At 47.3% G+C, this 16012-nt stretch overlaps 1 long non-coding RNA gene and 1 other non-coding gene across 2 annotated transcripts in view; both read left to right on the plus strand.

Annotated features, from left to right (window-relative positions):
* Positions 1-16012, plus strand: part of LOC139264028 (uncharacterized) — a 246052-nt gene that overhangs the window by 12882 nt on the left and 217158 nt on the right. The gene's annotated exons all lie outside the window — the stretch shown is intronic.
* LOC139264977 (U1 spliceosomal RNA) lies at positions 9233-9398 on the plus strand. The gene has a single exon (XR_011593454.1). It is a non-coding gene; the product is annotated as a U1 spliceosomal RNA (small nuclear RNA).

Genomic DNA, 16012 nt, shown 5'->3' on the forward strand with positions numbered 1-16012 from the left:
CCCACTTCTGACACCAAATGTTAATACGGATTCTTTTTCCCTCAATCTGGTTCAGCGAATACACTGACTCGAACACCGAAGCAGCTTATAACAAAGCAGACTTTATTAATTGTTTCACCGGACGGGACTTATCAGAACAAAGGAACGCTCTCCCTCAGAGTGCGCTCACTTCTCTCGGACAAGGCCCGTTACAATGTAGGGGTGCAACGGTTATACACTTTCGGTACGTAATACAATTGAGGGACATTCAGTTCACCCTATCCTTTTGTGATCCCTCCTTCCCTTTGTTCACTCATGAGCCGACACCTGGCCTTCCTTGCCCAATTAGATACGGGTAAGTGGTTATGTGTAATAACAACTGTTTTGCACAAAGAGCTTTTCACCCATTGCTTGTTATTGCTACAATTTTACTGACGTGACTAGTAACCAAGACCTTGAGCAAGTCTGTTATTTGTGCCAATGTTGTAACATTTGCAGCCTGACATTCTTTTGGTTATCCTTCCATGATTCCTTTGTTCACTTCACTGTCTCCATTGCTATACATTTTCGCACATTCTCAGAGCGGGTGCAGGACATTCTGAAAAGAGAGGGTGAACAGCCAGTTGTCGTGCATATAGGTACCAACGATATAGGTAAAAAACGGGATGAGGTCCTACGAGACGAATTTAGAGAGCTAGGAGCTAAATTAAAAAGTAGGACCTCAAAAGTAGTAATCTCAGGATTGCTACCAGTGCCACGTGCTAGTCAGAGTAGGAATCGCAGGATAGCTCGGCTGAATACGTGGCTTGAGGAGTGGTGCAGAAGGGAGGAATTCAAATTCCAGGGGCATTGGAATCGGTTCTGGGGGAGGTGGGACCAGTAAAAACCAGATGGTCTGCACCTGGGCAGGACCGGAACCAATGTCCAAGGGTGAGTGTTTTCTAGTGCTGTTTGGGAGGAGTTAAACTAACATGGCAGGGGAATGGGAACCTATGCAGGGAGACAGAGGGAAACAAAATGGAGTCAGAAGCAAACGAGACAAAAGAGAATAGTAAAAGTGAAGGACAGAGAAACCCAAGGCAAAAAACAAAAAGGGCCACATTACAGCAAAATTCTAAAGGGGCAAAGTGTGTTAAAAAGACAATCCTGAAGGCTCTGTGCCTCAATGCGAGGAGTATTCGGAATAAGGTGGATGAATTAATTGCGCAGGTAGCAGTTAACGGATACAATGTGATTGGCATCACTGAGACATGTCTCCAGGGTGACCAAGACTGGGAACTCAACATCCAAGGGTATTCAGCATTTAGGAAGAATAGACAGAAAGGAAAAGAGGACGGGGTGGCATTGCTGGTTAAAGAGGAAATCAACGCAATTGTAAGGAAGGACATTAGCCTGGATGATGTGGAATCGGTATGGGTGGAGCTGCGGAATTCCAAAGGGCAGAAAATGCCAGTGGGAGTTGTGTACAGACCACCAAATAGTAGTAGTGAGGTTGGGGATAACATCAAACAAGAAACAAGGGATGTGTGCAATAAAGGTACAGCAGTAATCATGGGCAACTTTAATCTACATATTGATTGGGCTAACCTAACTGGTAGCAATGCGGTGGAGGAGGATTTCCTGGAGTGTATTCGGGATGGTTTTCTAGACCAATATGTCGAAGAACTAACCAGGGAGATGGCCATCCTAGTCTGGGTGATGTGTAATGAGAAGGGACTAATTAGCAATCTTGTTGTGCGAGGCCCCTTGGGGAAGAGTGACCATAATATGGTAGAATTCCTTATTAAGATGGAGAGTGACAAAGTTAATTCGGAAACTATTGTCCTGAATTTAAGAAAAGGTAACTTCGACGGTATGAGGCGTGAATTGGCTAGAATAGACTGGCAAAGGATACTTAAAGGGTTGACGGTAGATAAGCAATGGCAACCATTTAAAGATCACATGGATGAAATTCAGCAATTGTACATCCCTGCCTGGAGTAAAAATAAAACTGGGAAGGCGGCTCAACCCTGGCTAACAAGGGAAATTAAGGATAGTGTTAAAGCCAAGGAAGAGGCATATAAGTTGGCTAGAAAAAGCAACAAACCTGAGGACTGGGAGACATTTAGAATTCAACAGAGGAGGACTAAGGGTTTAATTAAGAGGGGGAAAATAGAGTACGAGAGGAAGCTTGCAGGGAACATAAAAACTGACTGCAAAAGCTTCTATAAATATGTGAAGAGAAAAAGATTAGTAAAGACAAACGTAGGTCCCTTGCAGTTGGATTCAGGTGAATTTATAATGGGGAACAATGAAATGGCAGACCAATTGAACCAATACTTCGGTTCTGTCTTCACGAAGGAAGATACAAATAACCTTCCGAATGTACGAGGGGACAGTGGGTCTAGTGAGAAGGAGGAACTGAAGGATATCCTTATTAGGCGGGAAATTGTGTTAGGGAAATTGATGGGATTGAAGGCCGATAAATCCCCGGGGCCTGATAGTCTGCATCCCAGAGTACTTAAGGAAGTGGCCCTAGAAATAGTGGATGCATTGGGGATCATTTTCCAACAGTCTTATTGACTCTGGATCAGTTCCTATGGACTGGAGGGTAGCGAATGTAACATAACTTTTAAAAAAAGGAGGGAGAGAGACAACGGGGAATTATAGACCGGTTAGCCTGACATCAGTATTGAGGAAAATGTTGGAATCAATCGTTAAGGATGAAATAGCAGCGCATTTGGAAAGCAGTGACAGGATCGGACCAAGTCAGCATGGATTTATGAAAGGGAAATCATGCTTGACGAATCTTATGGAATTTTTTGAGGATGTAACTAGTAGAGTGGACAAGGGAGAACCAGTGGATGTGGTATATTTGGACTTTCAAAAGGCTTTTGACAAGGTCCCGCACAAGAGATTGGTGTGCAAAATCAAAGCGCATGGTATTGGGGGTAATGTACTGGCGTGGATAGAGAACTGGTTGGCAGACAGGAAGCAGAGAGTCGGGATAAACTGGTCCTTTTCAGAATGGCAGGCAGTGACTAGTGGAGTGCCACTGGGCTCAGTGCTAGGACCCCAGCTCTTTACAATATACATTAACGATTTAGATGAAGGAATAGAGTGTAATATCTCCAAGTTTGCAGATGACACTAAACTGGGTGGCAGTGTGAGCTGTGCGGAGGATGCTAAGAGGCTGCAGGGTAACTTGGACAGGTTAGATGAGTGGGCAAATGCATGGCAGATGCAGTATAATGTGGATAAATGTGAGGTTATCCATTTTGGGGGCAAAAACATGAAGGCAGACTATTTGAATGGCGGCAGATTAGGAAAAGGGGAGGTGCAACGAGACCTGGGTGTCATGGTTCATCAGTCACTGAAAGTGGGCACACAGGTACAGCAGGCGGTAAAGAAGGCAAATGGTATGTTGGCCTTCATAGCTAGGGGATTTGTATAGGAGCAGAGAGGTCTTAATGCAATTGTACAGGGCCTTGGTGAGGCCTCACCTGGAATATTGTGTTCAGTTTTGGTCTCCTAGTCTGAGGAAGGACGTTTTTGCTATTGCGGGAGTGCAGCGAAGGTTCACCAGACTGATTCCAGGGATGGCTGGGCTGTCATATGAGGAGAGACTGGATCAACTGGGCCTTTATTCACTGGCGTTTAAGGATAAGAGGGGATCTCTTAGAAACATATAAGATTCTGACGGGACTGGACAAGTTAGATGCGGGAAGAATGTTCCCGATGTTGGGGAAGTCCAGAACCAGGGGACATAGTCTTAGGATAAGGGGTCGGCCATTTAGGACTGAGATGAGGAGAAACTTCTTCACTCAGAGTTGTTAACCTGTGGAATTCCCTACTGCAGAGAGTTGTTGATGCCAGTTCGTTGGATATATTCAAGAGGGAGTTAGATGTGGCCCTTACGGTTAAGGGGATCAAGGAGTATGGAGAGAAGGCGGGAAAGGGGTAGTGAAGGAATGGTCAGCCATGATCTTATTGAATGGCGATGCAGGCTCGAAGGGCCGAATGGCCTACTCCTGCAGCTATTTTCTATGTTTCTATTTGTCGCCTTCACCGCCTGCTGTACCTGCATGCCAACTTTCAATGACTGGTGTATCATGACACCCAGGTCTCGATGCACCTCCCCTTTTCCTAATCTGTCACCATTCAGATAATATTCTGCCTTCCTGTTTTTGCCACCAAAGTGGATAACCTCACATTTATCCACATTATACTGCATCTGTCATGCATTTGCCCACTCACCTTACCTGTCCAAGTCACCCTGCAGCCTCTTAGCATCCTCCTCACTACTCACACTGCCACCCAGCTTAGTGTCATTTGCAAACTTGGAGATATTACATTCAATTCCTTCATCTAAATCATTAATGTTTATTGTAAATAGCTGGGGTCCCAGCACTGAACCTTGTGGTACCTGTTAGCGCGAATGTTTTCCTGGAAGAATCATTCGACACTCGGGGTCGGTTCCAACGCCAAAACGACCTTTATTACGCCGGCGGGGAGAGAGCCTCTGGTCCAACTCCAGGCACTCCACTCCACCGAACAAAGAAATTCATCGATATTTATATGTTTTACAATAGTTCATTCCAATTACTCAGCCCATGTCGGCTGGACACAATCCAATCATAACGATTACAAATCGATTCCACTGGGCCAATGGAATTGGCCCCCAGGCACCAGGGGACTGCGTGATCATCTCATGTTTTAGCTGGGGCTTATTCATGGCCTCGTGATATTCCCCAGACCCCCTTATCTCTGCTGTCCTTGGGTTCTGCTTGCGCCTAACCTCCTTATCCTTACACAGTCACAGGAATTTCTTTTTTCAGTATTCTGCTAGGACATCTTGTCTGTGGTTTGTTGATTAAGGACGTTCTGCTGAGCTCGCCCTTTCCAGTGTTCCTGTACACGGAACTGCAGTGTCATCAGCTACAAAAATGTAGTCAAGCTAACTGAATTCCCCTAGTGCTTTGCGGAATCCCTGGCAGCCATTTTATATCTGGCTACCATTTTACATATACATACATGCATACATATATTCAGTAGTTGCCTTTGCCTTTGAAAGTGCCCTACAACAATCCCCCCTTTCGGTAAGGGACTAATCCTAGTCCACTTTAACCGACAACATAATTTGTTACTCTATTTATATTTTTATGTACCACCCTGTACTTCCTGCCTCGACGTGCTGGCCAGTCACGTGATTTCAGAAGTCCCGGTTGCTTAGATCAAATTGATATAGTTCAGATTCCCCTGTCCCTCTGCTGGACAAGTCTCTTTATTTACTTGAGCCCTTGTTCTGATACTCCTTTGTCGCGCATAATGCCTGTAGGATCGACATGCCATGACGCCCCATGTTAGTGCTAAGACCAGCTGTATCCCTATCAGTATGTGTGATATTATTCGAATCCATGTTTACGTTCATCCCCCAGTCCCAGACCCTCCTCCACCAACTCTGGTTTTGTAACTCTTGGTCGGTATCCTTCTCCAGTATTTCAATCTTTGTCTGTAGTTGGTGGTAGAGTCTGATAGACTGGCCTACTCTGAGTCTTAGTTCCCTTAATACTTCAACTAAATGTGGGATAGGGGCCTGCTGTGGCTCGTCATAATCCTGCAGGTGATCGTGGAGCTGATCGATGGCGTTAATGATTTTGGTGCCTCGGCGTCTAACCTGGATAATGCAGGCTTGTCCTATTGTGACGGGTCGTAGGGGTGTGAAGCAAAAGTTTGGTTGCGAGATCTGGCATTGTAAACCATTGTACCGATATGAATGTGTCGTGGTAGAGACACAGTATTTCCTTTGCCCCCATTACCTGCTCTGGCAAAATGTGTGGGGGCAGGTACTATTTCCAATACACATCCATCGGTTGGATTAAATCCACACTCGTCTAGTTCTCCCTGTCCCACCGGGTGAGGGCACACCGTAATGTCACCCGTCTGATTGCATCCCGCCAGGGAGATCCCATAGAGTGCGTTGTCTCTGCAGATAGCAGAGGCTGCGGTTAGATAGTAATGGAGGGAGGTGTTTTCCCATATGATCCCGATATTCTCCAGTTGATAAAGGGGAAACGGTCCTGAGTCTTGTGTGATTATAGGTATCATCAGGGCTATTCTCACTCCGGCAGCTTTGCCCATTAGGCAGTTTGGGATCACTGGGTATACTCTGGTTAGTCCCTTCAGAGTGCAATTATCCAGTGTCCCCTTCAGTTTGGCCAACTGAGCCAGATGTGGGCTGTTTATCCAGTCTGGCAACTCCCCCCTTTGGAGCTGATCGAGGTTGTGCCGTATCTGTCCCACCATCCATAGGCCGTAAGCGTGACAGAGTTGCCCCTGTCTAACTTTTCCGGTATCTTCTCTCTCTCTCGATAAGGTGATTGATTGTTTTTGCGTGAGCTTCCAGGACCGAGATGCCATCCAATTGGATTTCGACACCCTCTCTTCCTAGTTCGGCTTGATCTTCCTGATTCCGCCCTGCCCGTTCTAATAATCCCTTCATCACCCCTTTAAGCTGCTCCACTCTTTCATTTAGCCCTTGTATGTCCAGTGAGTTTACTTTGAAGGTTCTGGTATTAAAACTGGTAGCAACATCATTAACTATTTCCCTCTTAGTCCTATGAACCAGCTCCTGTCGTCGGAATCTACTGGCACCCATGGCATCGGCAGCCTGCTGCATTACAACTTTACTTAATACATTATACATTTTTCTTGCCTGCTCTGTACAATATTCCGGCATCTGTATACCTGAGATATTGATCAGGACAGGCACAATTTCATGCTTAACATTATCATACAATAGTTCACCCTCGTCTGACAGCACGATCCCATTTTCCGGTCCCCTTGTAATTGTTGGACATGGCAATTCCATGGGCAGTGTGGTGGTTCTTATGGGGCGCGGTATCGGAGGGGGAGAGAAGCATACATACAATGATATTGCGGCAGCCTCTACCTCCTCATAGTTTCCACACAGCCCCACCCCCTTTTTGTGGGTGACTAACGATTGTGGCTGGGCAGGAGGCGCGCAAATTATTCAAAAGGTACATTCATCGGGCCCCCCGGCCTCCCTTCGTCTAATGCAACTGCTCCTTGTACCCGTGGAGCATTGCACACATACTCTATTCTTATCCGGATTCACTTGTAGCCATGCGTTAAAATAAGTTCTGTCCTTGCTCAAGTCCTTGGTTGTTGGAATGCCTATTCAGTCAGTCAAAGTAAACAAAACCCCATAGTTCATGTAGTTGTGTCTTTCCTGCATGTGCTGTATCTCTCGTCATCCGTCTGTATTATCCAGTGCTTGCGTGGGCCTTAAGGTTCCCAGTATCATGAGTCCCCAGAGTCGAAGTCGTCACTGCGGTCCCACCTCGGTGAGTGTTTTATCTGCAAATTTTAAACAGATAGCCTGGTTGTCACCAGGTGTTAGGTTCTGGTCTACTTGTGCCGCGGTCACTCTGTGGAATCGGAGGCAAGGGTTAGGTTATCCATAATCTTTATAGTCGTACCATCTCTAGCACTTCATGTCCCTGTCTGGGCTGCTGTCGAGTTTGCATTTGAGCCTGCTGTGCTCGAGCCTGCACGATGACCCATCTAAATATTATCCAAACTGCAATCAACACCAATGCCACCACTATTCCTCCAAACATCGCAGTCTACTGTTAGGTTGGGTTTGTGGACTACACCTACCCACTGTGGGGTACATTGGCTCTATTGCCATAGGTGATGGTGCTATGACTGCGCACTGCACTAACCGTCTGGTCCCGTTTTTAAAAATCTCTTCCAGCCTATTTATCTTAGCTTTTAACTCTTGACCAGCTAGTTTGTTTTATTTTTATTCTGACTACCCCACCATTTCCTCTGTCTGTCAGGTGAGTCTTCTTTATTTTATTAAGAAATTCAAATTAGTAAGGTCCAGTATAAAACAGCTGTCAATAAAAAGGGTTTACTCCTTTACAGGTTTGTAAGAAGGCCTGATGTCATTACATGACTTCGCGTAATCATCCAAATCTTTGTGCCTTCAAAACTTGCTTAGAAATTAGAAATCCGTTAAAACAGCAGAAATCATTAGTAAAGTGGTCATAATAAAACTCTTCTCATCGCGAAAGACAGCATTGTAGATTAAACTCAATTTTTTCCTTAACTTCTAATTCAAGTACTTGCCAAAGATTTTTTTTTGATTTAAAACGAGACCACACATTTTTAATAGCTATTTTGTTTACTGAAATTCAATTTTCACACAAGCTGTATACATGCCAATATTTCGGGGGTTTTTTATGGTCCCGTTCACTGGGCAAATCTTGTGTTTTATTTCTCTCTCGGCACAAAATCTAAACTCCCGTGCCAGTTCCATTTTCTATAAGAATTTTAAAATTCAGTAAGATTTTCTAATTCCCAGTTTTTTCTTTCTGTGCTGAGTTCGCATAGCTTAGATCTTTTCTCCTCGTTATTTTCAAAACGCTCCTGCTTGTTTAGACTGTTCGGGACTTTTCTTGATAAACAACGTCCATTTTGGAAATCTTTTCAAACTGCAGTGAAACTTTCTCGTAATTTTAAAATCATTATAAGAACATAAGAACATAAGAATTAGGAACAGGAGTAGGCCATCTAGCCCCTCGAGCCTGCTCCGCCATTCAATAAGATCATGGCTGATCTGGTCGTGGACTCAGCTCAACTTACCCGCCCTCTCCCCGTAACCCTTAATTCCCTTATGGCTTAAAAATCTATCTATCTTTGACTTGAAAACATTCAATGAGCCAGCCTCAACTGCTTCCTTGGGCAGAGAATTCCACAGATTCACAACCCTCTGGGAGAAGAAATTCTTTCTCAACTCGGTTTTAAATTGGCTCCTCCGTCTTTTGAGGCTGTGCCCCCTAGTTCTAGTCTCCCCCACCAATGGAAGCAACCTCTCTGCCTCTATCTTGTCTATCCCTTTCATGATTTTAAATGTTTCTATAAGATCACCCCTCATCCTGCTGAACTCCAAGGAGTAAAGACCCAGTCTACTCAATCTATCATCATAAGTTAACCCCCCTCATTTCTCGAATCAGCCTAGTGAATCATCTGTGTACCCCTTCCAAAGCTAGTATATCCTTCCTTAAGTAAGGTGACCAAAACTGCACGCAGTACTCCAGGTGCAGCCTTACCAATACCTTATACAGTTGCAGCAACACCTCCCTGCTTTTGTACTCCATCCCTTTCGCAATGAAGGCCAACATTCCATTTGCCTTCCTGATTACCTGCTGCACCTGCAAACTAACCTTTTGGGATTCATGCACATATACTTACCTGGCAGGGGAGTAACCATGATCAAGAAGGTGGTTTTCCCAAGACGAGGCTAGCCCATTGCACTTCGGGTGTGCTGACGCCTGCGATGTCCCCAAATGCGGGATACTCGACTGCAAAATTTGTGGTAGTGGGGGACTGCGTTCGCGCTAAATTCCTCATCGGCGCCAAACCCCGGAACCTCCCTCGGGGGCCGGCGCCTCACAACTTGAGCCGCCTCGGGGAAATCCTCTCCGTGCCTTTCAGTTCCGCGCGGAGGGGTTTCTTGTACGGGCTGCTCCTGCACACTCTCAACTTTGTCATCCTCGCCTGCCGTCCGGACACGCCATGGCGTACCATCTTGCCGTCCGGAGGAGGCGGGGGTCCCCGATGGAGGGCACTCTACGCAGGGGTCCTCCCACTATTCGTCGGGGACTTGGAGGGCACTCTACGCAGGGGTCCTCCCACTATTCGTCGGGGACTTGGCCTGGAGGGTGGTGCATGGAGCAGTGCCGTGCAACAAATTTTTTAAGCCGGTTCACGGACTCCCAGGCCGCCTGCAATTTCTGCGGTCTGGAGGAGTCCGTGTTCCATGTTTTTATGGAATGTACAAGGTTGCAGCCCCTGTTTTATTATTTGAAGGGGCTGCTCCTGAAATTCTGGCTGCACTTCAATCCCACTCTCCTGATCTTTGGGCACCCTGTGCGGAGGGGAGCGGGTAGGTCCGAAGGCCTCCTCGTAGGACTGCTCCTGGGCACGGCCAAGGGTGCCATCAGCCGGTCCAGGCAGCGGGCGGTCGAGGGGGTCGTTCAACCTGACTGCCTGCCTCTCTTCCGCTCTTACATCCGGTCCAGGGTGTCCTTGGAGATGGAGCACGCGGTGTCCACCGGTACGCTCGCGGCCTTCCGCGAGAGGTGGGCACCGGAGGGACTGGAGTGCATCATCACGCCCGGCAACCAAATTTTAATTTGATTTTACGTTTTAAAGTTTAATTTGTTTTAAATGCCGGTGCTTTTAGTGTCCCCTTCCCTTTTATAGGGGGCACTGGAAAATTGTGATTTTAGTGCCCAAAAAAAAAAAAAAAAAAAGAAAAACTCAAAAAAAAAAAGGTAAAAAAGGGCCTTGTAAATGTCTGGTGTGTCACCCAGGTCGGGTGGCACGATTTAATGTTTTATGTTTTTGCAGGTAGACTCTAAAAGAGTTTCATGCACAAGGAGTTTCATGCACAAGGACCCCCAGGTCCCTCTGCACCACAGCATGTTGTAATTTCTCCCCATTCAAATAATATTCCCTTTTACTGTTTTTTTTCCCAAGGTGGATGACCTCACACTTTCTGACATTGTATTCCATCTGCCAAACCTTAGCCCATTCGCTTAACCTATCCAAATCTCCTTGTAGCCTCTCTGAGTCCTCTACACAACCCGCTTTCCCACGAATCTTAGTGTCATCTGCAAATTTTGTTGCACTACACTCTGTCCCCTCCTCTAGGTCATCTATGTATATTGTAAACAGTTGTGGTCCCAGCACTGATCCCTGTGGCACACCACTAACCACTGATTTCCAACCGGAAAAGGACCCATCTATCCCGACTGCTTTCTGTTCGTCAGCCAATTCTCTATCCATGCTAATACATTTCCTCTGACTCCGCGTACATTTATTATCAATGAGAGTGTCTTTTACCTCCTCCAATTTTTTTTTCCAATTAAACCAATATCTTTTTCACAGCCAATATCAACTAATATTTAGTAAGTTATGTCTTTTTCCATCACAAACACCTTTTTTTTTAAAAAAAAGATCAGATTTAACTTTTTGTTTTAAATGTATCGCATTTTGTTTTGCCTTTTCTTAACCAGTGGCACTTGAAACCTTCACAACAAAATGAACTCTTCACTGTTCCCATCCTAATTTCTGCTCCCCTTTTGTAGAATTTGTATTTATTGTTGGATTACAAAATGTCAAATATGGTAATACTGTTTTTTTTGCCAAACTTCTGTTTTAGAAGCTGATCAAAAACTCTAATCTTTTGCTCTGTAACTTCAATTTTGTGGTACTATAGCTCATAAATTACATCATTTTAAGCTTCAGCTTCTGACACAGTGGGCCCAAGTTTCCACACGCGCCTAGAACGGCGCAGTCCCGACCTGGACACCCGTTTTTCGCGCCACAAAGTGCGCCTAAAAAAATCCTCGGTATTCTCCACCTCCCTGCAGGTCCTCTGGCCCTCGGTGCAGCGCAGCACAAGCTGTAGGGGGGCGGAGCTACAGTGGGCACGCAAGTGCAGTAGATCCAGGCGCCGAACTGTGTGGGAGGGGCTCAAAGCACGCAGCCCCTAGCCCTGGCCGAATGGCCTCACTGGGGCTGCGTGAATAAGGCTCCTCCCACGGCCAGCTCCTGCTTCCTCCCCCCGACCAGACCCGACACCCGCTCCCCGCCCCCCCCCCCCCCGCCCCTGCCTCTGGACCAGACCCGACAGCCGCTTCCCCCCCCCTCCCCCCCCCGCCCTGCCTCCGGACCAGACCCGACACCCGCTCCCCGCCTCTGGACCAGACCCGACACCACCCCCCCCCCACCCCCCCCGACTGGACCCGACCCGACCCGTGCTCCTGTTCCCGCTCCCCGCCGACCCGACTGGACCCGACCCGATCCGCGCTCCTGTTCCCGCTCCGCCCCCACCCCCCGACCCGCGCTCCTGTTCCCGCTCCGCCCCCCCCCCCCCCCGACCCGACCCGACCCGCGCTCCTGTTCCCGCTCCGCCCCCACCCCCCGACCGGACCCGACCCGACCCGCGCTCCTGTTCCCGCTCTCCGCCACCCCGACTGGACCCGACCCGACCCGCGCTCCCGCCCCCCCCACTGGACCCGACCCGACCCGACTCCCGCTTCCGGACTGAATCCGACCTGACCTCCCTCCCTCCCTCCCTCTCTCTCTCTCTCTCTCCCTCTCTCCCTCTCTCTCTCCTTCCCTCTCTCTCTCTCCCTCTCCTCTCTCTCTCTCTCTCTCTCTCTCTCTCTCTCTCTCTCTCTCTCTCCATCCCTCTCCCCCTCTCCCTCCCTTCCCCCCTCCCCCCCCCCCCCCCCCAGACCCGAACCGAACCTCCCAGACCCGACCCAACCCAACGCCACCTACCTGTAAATTTGGTGCTGGGAACGGGCCTTGCCCGAAGTCTCGGGCCGGCCCGTTCAGCCTTCGGTCCCGAAAGGCCTGCCTGAAGCACTTTCACACAGGTAGGAAGATGGTTTATTTAATCTTTTCTTTGCTTATAAATGTTTATTCAGGTTGGATTTATTTGTATAATATTTGTATAAGTATAAATAAGGATTTATTATAGAATTTAATGACTTCGCTTCCCCCCCCCCCTCCCCCCCCCACCTCGTTCTGGACGCCTAATTTGTAACCTGGGCCTGATTTTTTAATGTGTAGAACAGGTTTTTTCAGTTCTACAAAAATCTTCACTTGCTCCATTCTACTTTAGTTTGGAGTACGTTTTCACTGTGTAAACTTTCAAATCAGGCGTCAGTGGCCGGACACGTCCCCTTTTGAAGAAAATATTCTGTTCCAAAGTAGAACTGTTCTACCTGACTAGAACTGCAGAAAAAAAAATGTGGAGAATTGCGATTTCTAAGATAGTCCGTTCTCCACCAGTTGCTCCTAAAAATCAGGCGCAAATCATGTGGAAACTTGGGGCCAAAATGTGTACTTTTATTAAAAAGGCTTCCAAACCCAAGATTTTCCAATACAACCAAAATGTTTATCAATGAGAATCATCTGAAATATCTCAATCCCAATTCAAATATTTACTGCCAATCTGTTATTTAAACATCTCTTTACTGAGCTGGAAGCTTTCGTGTCAAGGTTTTACACAAAGGAAAAATGGGAGCGAACTTCCCCAGCCTGCAGCCTCGAGACACCCACACAGGCTTCTTTTTTTAAAAAGCATTACAGCTTCCCTTCTCCATTCTTTATCTCATTCCTAGACAGACATTCACAAAAGTCTCCTTTCATTCAACAAAGTTTATTGTTTAGCTGGCTCTATTCTTGGATCCATACTTCACTTAAGATAATCACTATCAGGTTTTTTAAACATTTCTTACATATTGATTAACTTCCTCTGTTAATTTTACGTGGGCTCGAAGAATCAAGACCACGGCTTTCTCATCTTTATCTTTCTTTTCCTTCTCCCACCATTCCCGTTGATTTGCTGGCGGGTCCTGGGGGTCCCATCCTGACTTAATCATCTTCTCAATTAGTTTCTTTTGTTTTTCCACCAGGTGGCAGATAAGGGACCCTTCTGGTCCCCACTCGAGGTTATTTGCTTTATTGGCCATTCCTGGGTAGGACTAGAACTGTTAGGAATCTACACTGAGGTCCGCTTTCTACCTAGCGTAACTTGTAGTAGACCATCTCCTGGCTACTGTCAGGTCACATGTTCTGCTATTACACAAACTTATACAATTCTTAAAACGCGTTTAAGCAATTCCCGCAGTGCCCTACGCCTCCTTAACGATTACCTACCACCGTTTTGTCTGATGGTCCGTCCCTGTTCACAGGTTTGGTTTCCGTTGGTCGTTGTGCACCGCCTGGTCCCCGGGGTATATTTTCAAATCACACTACTGGGTCCGGGAGATGTCGCTCGGTATCACGATCCCACGGTCCAAATGTGTTCCCTACGCCTACTTAGTTCCTGGCCGTCATGTGGGACAAAAGTCCTCTTAATTCAGGCTCAGGCTAGGCGTTTGAGATATTAGACTGTCTCCTCGTGTCGATCAACCGGCTTCCACCTTCCACACCTTTTATAATTAACATTTTTTTATACTTACCCGGGTTTTTCCAAGGGTGTCCAGCGACTCCGGGAAATCCGGCCGACTACGCCACTGTTAGCGTGAATGTTTTCCTGGAAGAATCATTCGACACTCGGGGTCGGTTCCAACGCCAAAACGACCTTTATTACGCCGGCGGGGAGAGAGCCTCTGGTCCAACTCCAGGCACTCCACTCCACCGAACAAAGAAATTCATCGATATTTATATGTTTTACAATAGTTCATTCCAATTACTCAGCCCATGTCGGCTGGACACAGTCCAATCATAACGATTACAAATCGATTCCACTGGGCCAATGGAATTGGCCCCCAGGCACCAGGGGACTGCGTGATCATCTCATGTTTTAGCTGGGGCTTATTCATGGCCTCGTGATATTCCCCAGACCTGCTTATCTGTACTGTCCTTGGGTTCTGCTTGCGCCTAACCTCCTTATCCTTACACAGTCACAGGAATTTCTTTGTTCAGTATTCTGCTAGGACATCTTGTCTGTGGTTTATTGATTAAGGACGTTCTGCTGAGCTCACCCTTTCCAGTGTTCCTGTACACGGAACTGCAGTGTCATCAGCTACCCAAAAATGTAGTCAAGCTAACTGTTAGCTGAATTCCCCTTTGCGGAATCCCTGGCAGCCATTTTATATCTGGTTACCATTTTACATATACATACATGCATACATATATTCAGCAGGTGCCTTTGCCTTTGAAAATGCCCTACATCAGTACCCTACTAGTCACTGCCTGCCATCCTGAAAAGGACCCGTTTATTCCTACTCTTTGCTTCCTGCCTGCCAACCAGTTCTCTATCTACGCCAATACATTACCCCCAATACCATGTGCTTTAATTTTGCACACTAATCTCTTGTGTGGGATCTTGACAAAAGCCTTTTGAAAGTCTGGTTTTCCACACGCTCCTTCCGCTGTCTGCGTTTGGTTTCTGCATGCTCTCAGCGACGAGACTTGAGGTGCTCAGCACCCTCCCGGATGTGCTTCCTCCACTTAGGACAGCGTTGGGCCAGAGATTCCCAGGTGCTGGTGGGGATGTTTCACTTTATCAAGGAGGCTTTGAGGGTGTCCATGAAACGTTCCTCTGCCCACCTGGGGTTCGCTTGCTGTGTAGGAGTTCCGAATAGAGCACTTGCTCTGAGAGTCTTATGTCGGGCATGCGGACGATGTGGCCCGCCCAACGGAGCTGGTCGAGTGTGGTCAGTACTTCGATGCTGAGGATGTTAGCCTGATCGACAACACTGACGTTGGTGCGCCTATCCTTCCAGTAGATTTGCAGGATCTTGCGGAGGCAGCATTGGTGGTACTTCTCCAGCGCTTTGAGGTGTCTACTGTATATGGTCCACATCTCTGAGCCATATAGGAGGGCGGGTATCACTACTGCCTTGAAGACCATAAGCTTGGTGCCAAATTTGAGGTCCTGGTCTTCAAACACTCTTTCTCAGGCTACTGAAGGCTGCGCTAGCACACTGGAGGCGGTGTTGGACCTCGCCGTCTATGTCTGCCCTCGCTGATAGTAGGCTCCCGAGGTATGGAAAATGATCCATGTAGTCCGTGGATTTTGATGACTGGGGGGACAGTGCTGTGGGGTGGGGTCAGGTTGGTGGAGGACCTTTATCTTATGGATGTTTAGTGTAAGGCTCATGCTTTCGTACGCCTCGGTGAAGGCCTTGATGATGGCTTGGAGTTGGGCCTCTGAGTGTGCACAGACGCAAGCGTCATCTGTATACTATCGTTCAATGTCAGAGGATGGGATGATCTTGGATCTAGCCTGGAGGCGACGAAGGTTGAATGGATTCCCATTGGTTCTATAGTTTAGTTCCACTCCAGTGGGAAACTTGTTGAGAGTGAGATGTAGCATTGCATCAAGGAAGGTCAAGAAGAGCAATGCCGCGATGACGCAATCCTGCTTGACCCCGGTCCGGACGTGGATTGGGTCTGGTGGATCCACTGGTCTAGATCACGGCTTGCATGTTGT

Source organism: Pristiophorus japonicus, chromosome 5 (genome assembly GCF_044704955.1).
Source record: "Pristiophorus japonicus isolate sPriJap1 chromosome 5, sPriJap1.hap1, whole genome shotgun sequence".
Lineage (NCBI taxonomy): Eukaryota > Metazoa > Chordata > Chondrichthyes > Pristiophoridae > Pristiophorus > Pristiophorus japonicus.